Below are 14,192 nucleotides of genomic sequence, written 5' to 3' on the forward strand. Positions count from 1 at the left end.
ATGTTTTTACCCTTCTTCACTGTGCTCCCACAAAAAGACAAATCGCCCCAAAGCAGATGCTTTTTTGCAACTTGTGAAAAGCTTTTGAAGAAATCACACCTGAGCCATACACGTTACATAACAACTGTACTTGCTGCAGAAACATTCGTATTTGCTGTGATAATGACATCCAGACACACAGAGTCCTCTGGTGTTTGAACGGTTCAGGGATAAGGAGGAGAAGGACCCACACTGGGCATCCACAATTGGCCACAGGTTCCTGGCACATCTGTCTTACACGATAATGATGTAGATAGAAGTTTATGAAATTATGTGAGGCATGGAGAAAGTGGATAGAGAAAAGTTTTTTTCTTCTTCTCCCAAAACACTAGGACTTGTGAACATCCAATGTGGGAAGACACAGGACAGAGGAAATAAAGCCCTCCTGCATGCAGCACATCGCTAAACTAGGAAACTCATTCCCACAGGAGGCAGTGAAGACTTTAAATGAAGATATTCATGGAGGAGAGGGCTAGCAATGGCTGCTAGCCATGATGGCTATACTCTGCCTCCACAGTTGGAGGCAGCAATGCTTTTGAATACCGGTTGCTGGAAACTACAGGAGGGGAGAGGACTCAGGCTAAAATCCTGCTTGTGGGTTTCCCATAAGCAGCATCTGCAATGCCTTTTCCCAAGAAAAATAGGTGCAGGAACTCACCATGAAGTTGTTAACAGTAAGTTGTTGGTCAACTCGGGACAGCCCTGAACAGATGCTGGTTTGACAGCCCTGAGTGCTCACTGGAAGGACAGATCCTGAAGCTGAGACTCCAATACTTTGGCCACCTCATGAGAAGAGAAGACTCCCTGGAAAAGACCCTGATGTTGGGAGAGATGAAGGGCACAAGGAGAAGGGAACAACAGAGGACAAGATGGTTGGACAGTGTTCTTGAAGCTACAAACATGAGTCTGACCAAACTGCGGGAGGCAGTGGAAGACAGGAGTGCCTGGCTTGCTCTGGTCCATGGGGTCACGAAGAGTCGGATACGACTAAACGACTAAACAACAACAACAACTGTTCATCCCCCCGCAGAGATGTTAAAAACTATGGCAAGTTGTCTCCCTACCAGGTTTGGGGGTCACCCCTGGTTCTGGAGCAGGTCAAGTTAATGTGCCCCACCTCCCTCATTCTCATAGATTGAGGCGGATGGCTAGGGCTGTTCAGAAGGACCCTCACACGTACATGTAGAGACCTGGCTGGAAAGCTTAAAGCCCACGGCTGTTACACGGGGCAGATTGAAGAAAAGGAAATATGGATTGTTCCCACCTCATAGCTTGACCAAAGGCGGCTAGGAGCAGCTAGGAGATAGGTGGAGTCATAGATCTAAAAAAAAAAAAAAGGTGTAGACTCGCACTCGCTGGCCAGCTTCTGTTTTGACTTGAAATGTTCATTCTGGGCATGAGGGATTTATGTGGCAATTAGCCAGAAACCCTTTTCCTCAGGAGTTCAGGAGGTGCCTTACACTACCTGCAAGGCCTTGCCAAAGATAATCCTGGCTGATGGGTGTGGGGATGAGGCAGCATTAAGAAAGGAAAGTCCCCATGTCATTAGCGCCACGCTTTCAGCTCAACAAGCTGGTGGCTTTTCCTCAGCCACTCTGTCTGCATCTAAATAATTCTTTCAAGTCACAACACTTTTTTTCCCAAGACATCCCATTAATATTTAACAAGACAGCCCACAGCAAGTTAGATAGTGTAGCAATTAATTTTTAAATGGTGACATTTATTACAGCATGTAACTGCTACCTAGCTTGCTGTGGGCTATCGGGATAAAATGTCAGTTAAATATCTCATAATTCCCCTCAATTTAATGCAAACATAAAAACTGTAATCATCCCATTATTTGCAAAATATAATTGAGGTTTTTCATTTGGGGCGGGGGGCGCCGCTCATTTCTCCCTTGCCAATGTGGCCTCTGAGGCAAAGTGTAAGACAGGGAGGAGGATGTTTGAGGGTAATTAATGTATACATTAATTTAATTTAATTTCATCGAAACTTAAGATCTGGGCTCGCAATGCTCAAGATAACAGCAGAGAAAGCATTGATTAACAGCGAGGCAGCTTGCAGTTGCTGCCTCCAGCCACTGCAACAAACCTCTCCTAGGCGGCGAGAATTATATGTATGCAGAAATGCAACCAGGACTCAAGGCCACACAGATCCTGCGACCCTCAACCAGTTGAGATGCTTTGCATTGCCCCCATGCCCTCTCTCATTAAATACCACACCCTTGCCCTTTCAAGTACAGGCAAACTGACCATTAGGTGGCTCCTGAGAGGTGGCAGGTGTGACTGCTGAGGCAGAGAGAGGGATAGCCAGGTCTCACCCATGGGGCACAATCCTACCAACCTAGATGGCTTTAAAATAAGACTAGACACATTCGTGGAGGAAAGGGCAGTTGGTGGCTAGTAGCCACGATGGCTACGCTGTGCATCCACAGTTGTGTGGGAATGTTCTGGGGTGCAGGAGAGGATATATTGACTAATTATATCCTTATCCAACTTGTGCTAACAAGTTCCCAAAATATCAGCAGAGTTTATAGACATTCCCCTTTAAGTTCGCAACGGTAACGTCTGCACAGGTTCGCTAGAACCTCTATAATAATTACTCTGGTAATTTCCCCTTTTGTTCCCTCTTAAAATACAAGACACGACACAGTCTATATAAAAGTATAAAAGAGTTTACTCACGTTCTGTTCACAATATGATCCCAGAAGGCAGACAGCTTTAAAAAGGTTACATACACTTAGAATCTATCTTATAGGAAGATAGTACTGTCCTCTCTTGGCTGAGAAGATGAAGATGAGAGAGAGAGATATGGCTGCCTGCCCTGTGCTTTTATCATTTACCTGCACAGGTGAGGCCACACCCACCTCTGGTCACATGCGGAGGAAGTCCGTCCCCAGGAAGTTTACCTGCTTGCTAGACAGACATCCCTCCCCATGTTCTAACATGTACACTCTAGGAATGTTGTCATTGACTGCTCCTGTGTTTACATCCCACAAGTTGGAGAATGCAATGCTTCTGAATACTAGTTGTTGGAAACCACAGGAGAGGAGAGGGCTTTTGCCCTCAGATCCTGCTTGCTGGTTTCCCAGAACCACTGTGAGAACAGGATACTGGACTTGATGCCCCATTGGCAAGCTCTTCTTAGGTTCTTATCCATCCCCACTGAAAGCCCTACTGACATGATTTGGAGCTGCCCAGGGGTGTGTAGCCCCTTGAGAAATATACCCAACCTTGGGGAAACTCTTTTGGCTTCCCTCAACCCTCTCCCGTGTTTGGGATAAATTGGAGGAAGGGGCTTGTTGGGGAGAAGGAAGCAACTCTCCTTTTGGGGGAGGGAACTCTAGATACTGTTGCTCCCTCCCCCCATTCTGCTGTGACTCAGAAGAATGTCCAAGTGAATTGATCCCAGCCTCTCCTTCCAATGCCATTTGCTTTCCTCCCTTCCTCAGAGATGGTTCAGGGCAAAGGGCAGGATGTTTGTTTGTTTTCCCCTTAAAATTTATACGCTATTTAATCGTAGAAATGAAACTAAAGACAAGCCAACACTCGATGCAGTTTACCAAAAAGGTTACATGATACTATTATCCATATGAAAAATTATCAATACTTTCAAAAAGCTAAAATAGCAATAGACTTAAAAACAGATTAAAACTCACATCGGCTTTCTAAACATTTGAGGAGGCTTCTTTAAACAAAAATGTTTTTAGCAGGCACTGAAAAAGAGTACAGTGAGGGTGCCTGGTATCGATAGGCAGGGAGTTCCAAAGTGTAGGCTGGCACACTAAAAGATCTAGTCCTTACAAATGCAAAACAGGTGTTATGTGGCATCTGTAGCAGTGTGTGTTCTGCTGATCGGAACATATATTGGGTAAGACAATGTGGTGCAGGATCTTGCTCACTGGGGTCCCTCCACCCGCCATTCTCATTGCTTACATATTCCTCCAATGAGGAAATGCAGTGACTAATGGCTGTGATATGACTTGTGACCGAAAGGGCTTTCAATTACAGGAAGAATAAACATTGCGAACCCTTCCTCAAAATAAAAGAAAGAAAAAAGAAATTAACATAAGCCAGTGGCAGGTTGGGAAGTTTACGGATAATGCATCCATCTGATTTAGTTGTTTTTCAAACCCCACATTAAGCAAGTCTCTGTGGTTTTTTTACATTTTCCAACACCCTGCATTTTGCATCCTGAATGAGACCGCATTATGGCCAGAATACATTACCAAGTTGCTTCGTCCTCTGAGATAATGTACTTTTCCCTTTGCAATATTCAGGTTCAGAAATATATTAATGGAACAGAATGGCTTAACGTTGTTGAAAGAGGTAATTTTCTATGTCTTTCTTTTTCCGCTGCAATTTTCAAAATTATATCTATCTTTATGCCGACACACAAAACAAGAGTGAGTGTTGAGGCTCCCGGACGATGCTCCGAGTAAACCTTGATTCACATGAGCTGGGTTGAAATCCCATCAGCAGAGAAAATTTAGAGCAAAATAAAAAAGAGGTTTTGTCAAAATGTTGCTCGATATGATTTCTGTTGTGGCAATTTCCACCTGACAGTTTTGCAACTGTTTTGGAACATTCTGAAAAGGGAGAAAGCTGCCAGCCTCAAATTTCCTGAAGAAGGGGACATGACATTTGTCAAGTTTTAGTTGCAAGGAGAAGTCTCGTAGAATTCAGGAGTGGTGATGAACTGGACTCCTCTTAAACAGGCTCAATAAAATCATTCTTATTCTTCTCACTTTGAGAACTGCAGTTATGTGAAGGAAGAAAGCAAGCGTTGGGATCTTTAGTGAAGAATATTTGGCAGCCTCCTCAAAATTAAAACTCCCAGGAGCCATCATAGTTAAGCAGGCATAGAATCAATATAAAAGTGGTGGATATTTACAGAATGTCTTAAAAGGCTTACAAAGGTTAAGAAGAAAATAACAATGGAATCATCATCAACAACTCAGGAACCCAAGTCATTGATTCCATCGAGCCTAGTATTGCTGGCACTGACCGGCACCAGCTCTCCAGGATTTTAAGCATAAATCCTTCCCAACCCTACCAGGAAATGCTGGAAATTGAACCTGGGCCCTTCTGCTTTCAAAGTTAATGCTCTACCACTGAGCAACACTTCACAATAAAATGCAATAGTATGGAGCTAGATAGAGAGATCCTAGGTTCACACTACATTGAAGTTATGCTGCCACCACATCACCAGAAGGTATGTTGCATGCTATGCCTTCTCAGCCCAGAAAAGGAGATATACACATACGCAGAGAGAGGGGGTAATTGACAGACACCCACCTACCTGGTGCAACTGACTAGATGCAACTGACCTCCCCTTACCTGGTGCACCAAAGCGAGCAGTCGGGAACAGAGCTGGCAATGATACCGACATGTCACCTGGAAATGGAGGCAGCCAGTGATGTTAGACTCATAGAACTGCAGAGTTGGAAGGGAATCCAAAGGTCATCAAGTATGGCCCCCTGCAACACAGGAATCAAAGCTAAAGACTCCCTGGCAGGTGGACCTCCAACCTCAGCTGAGAAACCTTGAAGGAAGAAGAGTCCACCACGTTCTGAAGTAGTCCATTCCACGACTCTTACCTCCTGAAAGTTCTTCCTACTGTTTGGTTGGAATCTCCTTTCTTGTCATTTGAATCCTTTGGTTCGCATCCTCCCCTCTGTTGTGATGATCCAGGACCAGTCTCATATTTCAGTGGGGTCCCATGCAACACCCAAATCTGCCCCCACCTGGCCTCTCACCTTCTGTCGGATGTCAGTTGAGGTGCCTACTGTGACACCCCAGAAGCTTTGTATCTGGTGCGACTGAACCGGTTGTGCTCCCCTACATTTGCCTTTGCCAGGACATCACTCCACCGCAACCTCCTCACTCCAACAGTCACAGTGGTGCCTTCCACAGGGCATGGTGCTAGGAAGCTGAATGTCACGGTGCGGTCTACGGGCGATCGAAGTCCCAGCTGAGGACATTGGGACCGGGGACAAGATGGCAGGGTGGGAGCAGGAACGAGAGTCCAGAAGCCAGGGGTCCGAGGGTCAGGAAGCAGGGAGTCACGAAGTCAAGGGTCCGAGAGTCGAGAAGCAAGGAGTCAAGAAGCCGAGGTTTGAGTATCAGGAAGCAAGAAGCCAAACACAGCAAGGCAAGAAATCTGCACTGCAAATATTTCAGAATAGCCCCTGAACTCTCAGTGAGAACTGCATGCATCAGTCATACACGCCATGGGACATCCCATCCCAGGATTACAGGGGCTCTGGTGTGGTACAACAGCTCATATTTTTACCAGCTGAGGGTCCATGGTATGAATGGAGGGCAAAACGCCACACTATGATAGGAAGGACTCCCTGCCAAACACACCTGAGCCAATCAGGAGAAGAACCACATAGACCAATAGCATGTCCCCCTTTGTCATTAAATAATGCTATTTCATAATTACAACAAAGAGAGGAAAGCAGTAGTCCCCTGCCTCAGTGCCCCAGGAACAAGAATGGTTTAATTAAGGGCCAATTAAGAGTCTATGCATCCATAATGGCTATGCTGAACAGGAAGCAATGGCAGGGGCAAAAACTGCAAGAAGGGAGCATCTAATTAAAGCTTCAGGACACCTCTGCTGACATAGACTTGCCTCCAAGTAAGCTTTATAGACCTAGCAGTTCGAAAGCACGTCAAAGTGCAAGTAGATAAATAGGTCCCGCTCCAGCAGGAAGGTAAACGGTGTTTCCGTGCACTGCTCTGGTTTACCAGAAGCGGCTTAGTCATGCTGGCCACATGACCCAGAAGCTGTACATCGGCTCCCTCGGCCAGTAAAGCGAGATGAGCGCCGCAACCCCAGAGTCATCCGCGACTGGACCTAACGGTCAGGGGTCCCTTTACCTTTAAGCTTTATAGAAGAATCTTATCCATGGAGAAGGGAATTGCCATTAAACATAACTCTATAGGAAATGCTATTTTTATTCTTCTCCCAACTGACTGAGGGAAAACAACACTTCAAAAGCACTCAGTGATCTGAGGGCAGAAGGGGCACCAGCTTAGAAGAAGGGGGTCATGGGATACGTGGAAAGCATTCAAGTGGGTGAGCTGCACCACCACCCTGGAAAGGTGCCAGCGCTGGCCTTTACAAGAAGTCATCACATGGCTTGAGACTTCGATTTGGCGGCATGGATTTCATCACCTGCTTCTGCTCAGCTGAGTGCTAGGGCTTCAAAGGATTCTGTGGTTACTATAATGGTTGCACAATCCAGCTTAAGGATGATGCACCAATATATTTGCATCTCTGAAAAGCAACAGGTAAATTTGACATTTTCTTATCCAGGTTTGAAGTGCCTCCCCTTCTCTGGCATCAGGTATAAAACAGGCTAATGGTATTTCTAAAATGCACGGCTTCAACTGCTGTTTCAGAGCATGGAGGTTTTTAAAAAATGGTTGCTGTTGCTGTTTTAAATGCACTGCATAATACGCCCAGTTGTAGAAGACGAAACTCTATTTTAGCAGATAAAAATCCCAGCTTTAAGATCTCCCCTCGCTGCTGGTCTCGAGAGAGAAAATGTTCTTGGCGTTTTCAGATGATCCAGAGAAAGCTGTTCACTTCTCCATAGGCAACTGATAAATTACTGTACTGTGACACCTCCCCCGCTGTCCGAGCTAATGATCTCTCTCCAAACAGCCGATGTATTCTGGAGGGTTGGAGTCGAGCACTTCACGGCTGGTGCAGAGAAATAATCACAGTGAACTTCATCTCCAGAAAAGGGCCATGGGTCTATTTCATTTTTATTAGCGGCAAGATTAATAGGGCCTGGGGTGCTTTTGTTTTGCTTGGTTTTAGTGCTGAGAAATCTCCCAGCCCATCGTTTGTTTTCAAACCGTTCCTATAATCTGACATTAATAAACCTAATTTGGAAAGCTCCAAAAAGCAGTGCACTGGATTCCCCCCACACACAAACAGGTTAAGAGCTTGTTAATAGCTTGCAAGATATTGCACTGGGAAGTCTGCTGCAGAATATCTGATGGGAAGACTGTGGTGGGCCCAGATGTTTGGGAATTGGAGAGGACTCATGAGAAGCACAGACAGATGAACTAGTCTCCTCTGCAGCTGAATTCTGGCTGCCCCCTTCCCCGATGCTTTTGTGGAACTGTGTAGTATATAATGGGGGCAGGAGACTGCCTGGTGTGGCATGTTCTTAAAGAATGCTTCCTCTGGTTCTACAAATCTCCCTGGCTTCTCTTATTCCCAAAGACCTGGCCTCTCTTTGCCTTTCACAATAAAAACCAGACAGTGTGTCATCATCGTCCTCCACACACCCCTGCCTTCCTTGCCCTCCTTGTTGCTCTGTTATTAAAATGCTCCTTCATTCATTACTGTTAATACAATCAGTGCTATTTTTTTAAGGAGAGGCACACTTGTGTTTTGAAAACCAGGCAGTATGTATCTCATGCATTTCCTTGCCATTTTATATTCCCTGGGTATTTTATTACGGAGGGATATTTGCATGAAAATAGCATTTTTCTTTCACAAGGATTCATCTGCTCCTGTTTTCTGCAGTCCCTCAGGATTTTACAGTGGATGAGCATTGTGTATTCCTGATGCTGTCACATACACACACAAAAACACCCAATTATTTAAATTATTGTAACTTGTGTGGGTTTATTTTTTCCTTCATGAATTTGCTGTTCCGTCAGAGCTGCACTGAGCTGAAATAGACAGTCCCAGGCAAGGCAGTCGGATTAAATTGACAGCAAAAAAAAGATCCAAAAGATCTGGACGGGACATTTCTCTCTTGCAGGGCACCATATGGAAGAAAATGGGGTCAGGGAGTCAAGTCATGCACATTTCCACTCAAGAGAGCTGGTTTGTTTTGGTGGATTCATTCTAGGCTTAAGGCTGACAGCACAGAGTGACCTCAGACCTGCCATACTGGGCCACACCAAGGATCCTCTCTCTAGCCGATCTCTCCAGGTTGGCCACCAACCTAGATGACTTTAAAAGAGGATTAGACAAATTCATAGAGGAGAGGGCTATTGATGGCTCTTAGTCATGATGGCTTGACTCTGCCTCCACAGTTGGATGCAGCAATGCTTTTGAATACCAGTTGCTGGAAATCACAGGAGGGGAGAGGGCTCTTGTTCTCAAATCCTGCTTGCAGGTTTCCTACAGGCATCAGGCTGGCCACTGTGTGAACACAATGTTGAACTAGATGGGTCACTGGCCTGATCCAGCAGGCTCTTCTTATGTTGAGTCGAGGCAGAATCAAGACTGGAGTGTGCATGATTTTTTAAGAGAAGGTGCACAGAATTTTCTGTATGATTCTGCCTGAGGCTTTCATACATCCATACTCATATTTCCCAATCACCTCATGAGCATAGCCCCCTCCTTTGCTTACTTGGCCCCCTCCTTGCTATTCCCCTTAGCGGTGTTGGTGTTGTTAAGCTGCTCTGCTCCTGTTTGTGCTATAGTGTATCAGTTTCTTGTCACAAGTGGTCTGTATCAATATCCATATAGAAAATGTGCTTAAAGTACATTATTGACCATGGACTTCCACCCTCCCTTGCTAACTTAATTGCAACAAGTGTACCCACTTAACACTACGTATTGTACACTTAAAAAAAAAGAGACTCCCACGATTTATGCAAGTTTTTAAATCATTTGCAAAACAAGTTCCTTTCCTCATTCTGCTTTGCTCACTCCAAAAGCAATTTAGTTCTTGAACCATCTAGCTTTTGCCATGCCTGTTCATTAGCTATATTCACTTAGCTGCTTGAGCAGCTGTGCTGTTTAATGGAGTTGGGTATAAAAATAAAATACAATAAAATGAGATTAATGGAACTGGAAATGAAATATAATGAAATGAGATCTGCATGCAAACAGTTTTGGCACAGTATATTGTCCCCCTAGCAGAGACTGGTGCATGTCCATTGCTGTAGGAAAACATGGTGGACCCTGAGGCCTTGTCTTCTGAAGTTAGCAATCCCACACATGTGCTCTGCTACCCTCTAGTGGTGTGAGTTTCTCCATCTCTAGCCGATTGAAACACATGAAGTTGTCAATCTAGGCTTGCATTATCTGCTTGGATAGGTGTTGGCTTTCTAAGGTGGAGCACGTGCCATTTGAGAGCTTTGAACTGGAGAAGTCAAGCAACAAACCTGGGCTCTTTCTGCAAGCTGAGCTTAGGCTCTGCCACTGAGCAGTGACAGCTCTCACACCTTTTCTGTTTCCTTGCTAGATGCAAATAGTTTCCTAGTGTCTTGTACAAATCAAATTGATAAGAATGAGCTCAGGGAAAGTGTTTTAAAAATTGCATTTATACCCCACCCTCTACCTCCAGGGAGCTCAGGGTGGTATGCATTTTATCCTCACAATAACCTTTGAGCAGGGCCAGATTTAGGTCTGATGGGGCCCTAAGCTACTGAAGGTAATGGGGCCCTTTATATGTCCAGCTGTCCTTTGTCAACAACAAATTGCCACTGGTTTTTGTGTTGAATATATGGTAATTTATGGACCTAATAGGTATCTAAAGCCATCTGCACATAACAAAAGCCTAGCAGACAGGGCCCATTATTTACATCATAGGAGCCTACACAACACAAAACAGTGTTGCTGTATGTAGGTTTTATTTTATTTGTTTTTTATCTTATATTTTGGAAATGTACATCCAGGGTTCTTTCCATTAAATTTGGGGGGGGGGGCTCCAAGAGAGTGGGGCCCTAAGCTATAGCTTGTTTAGCTTATACATAAATCTGGCACTGTGAGGTAAGTTAGTAGTAGAGACTGTGACTGGTGCAGGGTCACCCGAGTGAGTTTCAGTGGGGATTTAAACCCTGGTCTCTCAGATCCCAGTGTGACACTCTTAACAGTGCTTTTTCCCCCAGGGGGTACTCAGGGGTATGCAGTACAGGCATTTTTTGTGGTTAAAAAGTGTGGCAATTATTGTAACAACTTCATGGTGAGTACCGGCACCTATTTCTCTAGGGGGGAAAGCACTGCTTGCCACTATTCCACACCTGTTTCTAAGCAAAGCTGTTCACAGCCCTTTCTCAGAAGGAGAGAGGGGGGGGGAAGGGGAAGAAATCACCTCCTGAAGCATGCAGATTCCTCTTTTGCCTATGTCTCTCTCTGATGCCATTTGGCTAAGAGCAGAGCATGAGCTCTCTGACTTCCACACTAGCCTGCCTTCTCTCCATTTTCTCTGGGGGCTCTGTAGTAAAATCAGGAGGAGGCATGACCTTTGCGAAAGGGCAGTTCCTGCGTCAGCAGCGTCTTCCACTGTTTCATGTCATGAATCCCAGAAGGCAAGGGGTGTGGATTCCCAGGCCCTCGACCTTTTCTCAAACCTGCTGGCGCTGCTCAGCCTGCAAATTGCTGTGCTCACCTTGCAAACAGGAGGGGATTTCTAGGAAGATCTCCTTCAAAGAGGATTGCATGAGCTGGTGCCCCATAATTAGACCCGCTTGGATTGGAGGACTGCCGTTGGGATCTTTCTGTCCAAGAAGGCAGCTGTCACCCAGCCTTTGCTTTGGCAGGAACTCAGTCCTGCTGGTTTTGCATCCTTGTTTCCCCCTTGGCATCTCAAAAAATACCTAAAGACCCTGTTCCCTCCACCACAAGACACAAACCTGGTACTTTGACAGGTCTTAGTGCTGCAGTGAGGGGTGGAGGAGGAATTCAGTTTTGTTTGCCTTTTAATGAGAAATGACCCAAGTCACACTTTTCCACCCAATACAGAAACCAAAATATGATTCTTCTAAGAAATGTGCAACTCTCTGAATTTTGCAATTCAGTACTTCAACCAATGTATTTTTAAAATTGCATATATTTGGGGAAAGCGTGCATTGGAATGTATCCATTGGTCAAAATAACATACAAAAACACATTCTGTTTGGGGAAAGTGCATACAAAAATGTGTATATTAGTCAAAACTGCATACAATAGCATGTATATCAGGGGAAATTTGCATCAAAATGCTAATGAATTTTCATGAGGGTTTTTTTTTTTAAAAAAAAAAAAAAGATAATTGAGGTGGAAATGTGAAGAACTGGATTTAAGATGGTACAAATGAGAAACTGAGAGAAACTCAGACTGGCACATTCATCCATCTCCCGCTGTAACTTTACCTTTCAATTCCATTTCCCTCTTCATTACAGAATCATAGGATTGTAGAGTTGGAAGGGACCCAAAGGGTCATTTATTCCAGTTCCCTGTAATGCAGCAGAGAACAAGCTTCATCTTCGATGGGACAGCCCTTCAGATACTTGAAGATTACTAACCATACCCAGCTCCCTCAACTGCTCCTCATAAGGCTTGTTTTCCAGACCCTTGATCATCTTAGTCAATCTTTACTCCACACATTCCAGCCTGTCAATATTCTTATTAAACTGTGGTGCCCAGAACTGGACATGGGATTCCAGGTGGAGTCTGACCAAGGCAGAATAGAGTGACACTATTACTTCCCTTGATCTGGACACTATACTTCTGAGGATGTAACCTAGAATTGCATTAGCTCATGTGGTTGGGGTGTGGGGAGCAGTAGTGGCTGGTGGGGCAGTGCAGGGAGTGTGGTGTTGCTCACCTGGCCTCCCAGCACTGCACGGTGGGGACATCCGTATGGCATGGGCACAGTGATAGGAGCATCAGAGATTTCCACTGCCTACTGCCTCCCCCTCTCAGTAATGGGCAGAAATTCATGGTACTGGGAAGTCAGCTAAGCATCAACACCATTCCCATGCCATCCCACCAGCCACTTACTTGAAAGGAAGTCCCAGTGAGATTGACAGCTCTGGGTTGCTCCAGGTGGGCTGAACTGACCCAGGGCAATCCAGGGCTACTCCAGGGCTAATCTAATTCAGCCCAGGTCCTGAATTGGCCCAATTCGGTCTGGGAATGGGCCAAATCTGGGACACAGCCCTAGCATCAATAATAATAATAATAATAATAATAATAATAATAATAATAATAATAATAATTTATTTATACCCCACCCATCTGGCTGGGTTTCCCCAGCCACTCTGGGCGGCTTCCAACAAAATATTAAAATACAATAGTCTGTTAAACATTAAAAGCTTCCCTAAACAGGGCTGCCTTCAGATGTCTTCTAAAAGTCTGGTAGTTGTTTTTCTCTTTGAGATCTGGTGGGAGGGTATTCCACAGGGCAGGTGCCACTACCAAGAAGGCCCTCTGCCTGGTTCCCTGTAACTTGACTTCTCACAGCGAGGGAACCACCAGAAGGCCCTCAGCACTGGACCTCAGTGTCTGGGCAGAACGATGGGGGTGGAGACACTCCTTCATACCCTGGAAAAAAACAAAACTCACATAAACACATAGGTTGTGTGGCTGCGTTTTTTTATTTCCATGGAGTAAAGTAAGTGGAGTCTCTCTAAAGAGAGAGAAAGTTGAATCTGGCATTACAAAGTCCACATCAACGCATTGCTGGAACCAATTCTCTTTCCTTGGAGGCCGTGAATGGCCATCAATCACTCGGTCCCCCTTTCTGAAGGAAGAAGGAAATGGGTTCTGGGAACCTTCTTGAGGAGTGACAGAAAGACAGAGCGAGGCAGAGCCTTTGGGTGGATGCTCTGTTGCCTGCCCCATTGCTTGACAGAAACGGCTTCAGAGCCAAACAGCTGCAGTCCCAGGGAACCTGTCAGCATCAAGCCAGGTGCCAGCGGTAGGTTTATTAAAAAGCCATGAGAGAATAATTAGATTAAAATGCAACAAGTCAAAGATGACGAATGGAGCATGTGCAAAAGCTTCCCAGGGTGTTAACTGTTTTTGTGTGTGTGTGTTCTTGATGATGCTAGAAGCAAACACCACCTGCTTTGGACTCTGAGTAGACTTGCCTGGGAATTACTTGATTGACAAATACACTTAAAACATGGTCAGAATGTTGACTGCGAAATGCCCCTTGGCATCTGAATAAAAATACAAAGTGTAAGACGTAGGAAAAATGTTGGGATGCACAACATCAGCCCAGGGTTTAATACAGCTTGTGACTGTATTTTGAAGCCTTTCTGCTTCCTGGGTGTTGCCTTCAAGCAACATTAGAAGGGTCTCCCTGAATGAAGAGTTACATCCAGCAGAATACATAAGTAAGCAAATCCTCAGAGACCTTGATAACATTAAAGCACCTTTAGGAGAGAGACCTGGGTGAGCTC

The 14,192-nt window shown here is 45.0% G+C and overlaps 2 long non-coding RNA genes across 3 annotated transcripts in view; one reads left to right on the forward strand and one right to left on the reverse strand.

Annotated features, from left to right (window-relative positions):
• Nucleotides 1-3,256: 3,256 nt before the first annotated feature.
• Nucleotides 3,257-5,970, reverse strand: LOC309346633. Its single transcript, XR_014158712.1, has 3 exons — nt 5,639-5,970; nt 5,379-5,518; nt 3,257-4,794 (listed from the first exon to the last, which is right to left on the reverse strand). It is a non-coding gene; the product is annotated as an uncharacterized lncRNA (long non-coding RNA).
• Nucleotides 5,971-7,207: 1,237 nt separating this feature from the next.
• The window catches only part of LOC309347736, a 63,117-nt gene continuing 56,132 nt past the window's right edge, over nt 7,208-14,192 (forward strand). For both annotated transcript variants that reach the window (XR_014159022.1, XR_014159023.1), the window contains exon 1: nt 7,208-7,337. This is a non-coding gene — a long non-coding RNA (uncharacterized lncRNA). The remainder of the gene's footprint in view (nt 7,338-14,192) is intronic.

Source organism: Podarcis erhardii (genome assembly GCF_964252035.2).
Source record: "Podarcis erhardii genome assembly, chromosome: 7".
NCBI classification, from domain to species: Eukaryota; Metazoa; Chordata; class Lepidosauria; order Squamata; family Lacertidae; genus Podarcis; species Podarcis erhardii.